The 2,744-nt window shown below is 63.7% G+C and overlaps 1 protein-coding gene across 1 annotated transcript in view; it reads left to right on the top strand.

Moving 5' to 3' along the window:
* Positions 1-2,744, top strand: part of SOX7 (SRY (sex determining region Y)-box 7) — a 53,639-nt gene that overhangs the window by 49,478 nt on the left and 1,417 nt on the right. The gene's annotated exons all lie outside the window — the stretch shown is intronic.

Here is a 2,744-nt window from a genome sequence, read left to right as displayed (position 1 = left end):
GCCGCCGCGCCGAGGGGCGCAGGTGGGAAGCCCGCGCCGGGGAGCTTACCCGCGCCACCCCGCGGAGCTGCGCGATTGCGCGCCGCGGAGAGACCCTGCCCGAGGGAACCCGCCTTCACTTGGTTCCTGAACCGACTGCGAAATCGCCTCCGCGAGCAGACTGCGCGCAGCCCTCGAGCCGCAGGCTGTGGGCAGCTGGGTCCGACGCCCAGGCGGCCCGGACAGGGCTGCGGGGCCCAGGCCCCCTCCCTGGCCTCGAGGCTCTGGCCGCAAGGGGGGCGGCTGCGCGGGACTGGCCAGACCCCCAACGCAATAGGGGTGTCCCGGCTCCGGAGGTTCGGGAGAGCGGCCGGCCTGGAGCCTGGCACTTCTCCACTCCGCCCTGCTCCTAACCTCTGGCTTGCACTGGGCTTTGTCATTTTCAGCCCGGAAACCCGCGCAGGCCACTTTGCCGCTGGCACACGCTGGCCCCTGAGAAGGGTCTGCGTGGCCCTCCGCGCCCTCGCGCCCCATGGAAGCTTTTTCCTTTTTCCGCTGCAGCTCTGGGCTTCTTCCAGGTGGGAACCAAGGAGTGAGGGTCTGACCCCCCTTTCTGCTGCTAAGGCCTGGGCTCCGAGAGGGCCCTGCGGACAGCCGCCCTCCTGGGCGGCCAGGGGCGTGCGGGTGGGCAGCGCCTCCAGCCACCCCAGTGTCTGCACGCAGCGCCAAGATTTTATTTCCTGTTGTGTTGGGCCGTAGTGATATTAACGTCCAGTAATAAAACATTTAGACTAAAACGTCACATTTATTTTCAGATTTGAAAAGAAACGACACACTTGTTTTGAGATCCCCTGGGAGTGTTGCTGGGGCCTCCGCACTGTGCTGACCGCCCTGCGGAGCTTCTGGGCCCAGGATGCGGCTGGTTTCTGTCGCAGGCCCCCACCAGGGTGTGGGGTGCGGGCTGGGGAGCCTTGTCTCACAGTGAGGTCCGGGAAGGGCAGGTGGGGGCGGAGGCAGGAGCCCCCCAGAGGGACCCTTGGGCCTGTGTGTGACCTTCCTTTCGCTAAAGCCCAGCGTGGGGCACAAACCCACAGCCGTGCTTTCTAAAATACAGACTTTCTACCCTGTCCACAGGGGAGTGTGAGAAAGTGCTGGGCACCAGACCCCACTTTCTTTACTATGGAACTTTCCCATCTTTAGCATTAAAAATTCCACCCTGGCCATCCTCGTGGTGCGGCTAAAGCAGCACTAGGAAGCCGCTGCAGTGCGAGTTTGATCTGCCGGCAAAGAGGGGGCAGCCTGCAGCGGCAGACCTCTCCCGTATCCGCTGCTCCCCGCAGCAGTGCGCTTCACCAGGCTGCCTGCTCTGCTCCCCGCTCTGTCTCTGGGGAAGCCTCTCACCGCCCCTGCACCTCTGGCCTGTGCCCCAGTTCTGTGTGCATGAATAAATAAAACTTAAAAAAAATTTCACCCAGTAAGTAGCTTTCAGACTGCGAAGGAGAAAGTGCGAGCGGCTGCCGGAAGTCTAGCGGCATCTGACAGCCAGCCCGGCCCTCCAAGGGCACCGCCTTAGCCTCAGCCCTGTCAAGCTGGCGCAGCCACGGGGGCATGAGTTCAATCCCCGGCCAGGGAGTGACCCCCAGGGCGCAGCAGACCCGCCTGTTCTGCCCCCCACTCTGACTCTGGTGAATCCTCTCACCCTCCTGCACCTCTGGCCTGCACCCTAGTTCTTGTCTGCATGAATAAATCTTTAATGAAATAAAATAAAAACGAACCCCAACCCCCAGGCTCACTGGGTGCTCGAGCCCCTTGTGACCTCCAGTTCGCCAACAGGGTGTGGTGTGTGTCTGGACCTTGGGCCAGCCAGAGACAACTCTGAGGCCCTGGCCACAGCCTGGGCCCACTGACCCGACCCACACCCGCCGTTTCAGCGCTGGCCAAGCTGCCGGTCAGTGGCAGCGGGCACACGGCCTGCCCTGCAAGCAGCCAGAATAGCTAGCAGCTGTCATCCCACTGGGAGGTGACCTTAACGCCCTCCCTCCTCCAGCTACCTTTGAGAGCCTGCGCTGGTGGGGCACCCAGCTGGGGCGCCGAGGGGCACCCCACCTGTAGCTCTGTGTGGGGCCCTGTGCAGGGGGCCCCAGGGGAGATATGCGCTTACCCCCTGCTCTGATCTCTCTCAGACTTGAGGGTACCTGAGTCATGGGGGACAGTAGGGTCCCAGCCACCCTGGGGGTGACAGTCCAGGCCCACAGGGTCCAAAAGCACCTGCAGAAATCTGCAGCCCGCTGAGGGAGGCAGGTCCTTGGGCCATGAAAATCACTACATTTCTAGAACAGCACACAGGCCAATACTGCACGGAAGACACAGGGGAACAGCCCCGGGGTATGTGGGGGTGCAGCTTGCAGAGCCGTTCAGCTGGGGGGCCTCTCAGCACCTTTGTGCTGTAGTGAGGGGAAAGCAAGAGTGGGCAAGTTGAGGGGTGGAGCCGGCCCGCCCCCACAGGCAGCTGCAGTGACACCCCCAGCTGCTGATCATCGCCTCCTACACAGTCTCCTGCAGCCGGTGGCCGGGCTGCCCCAGGCAAGGGTAGTGGGAGGGTGCTGGGCGCCCCGGGTGAGCCCCAGTCTTGCCAGGGCTGCGGCTCACTTCCTGCAGGAGCGCAGGGCGGGGAAGAGCCTGCCAAGCCCAAGGGCCCCGAGTGACGCTGTGGTCCCTAAGGCCTTGCCCAGTCCCGCAGGCACGCGGGGCGGCAGTGAGCCCCC

This window comes from Condylura cristata, unplaced genomic scaffold (assembly GCF_000260355.1).
Source record: "Condylura cristata isolate star-nosed mole 26May11 unplaced genomic scaffold, ConCri1.0 scaffold00014, whole genome shotgun sequence".
NCBI classification, from domain to species: Eukaryota; Metazoa; Chordata; class Mammalia; order Eulipotyphla; family Talpidae; genus Condylura; species Condylura cristata.
This window is presented reverse-complemented; position numbering and strand designations above follow the sequence as displayed.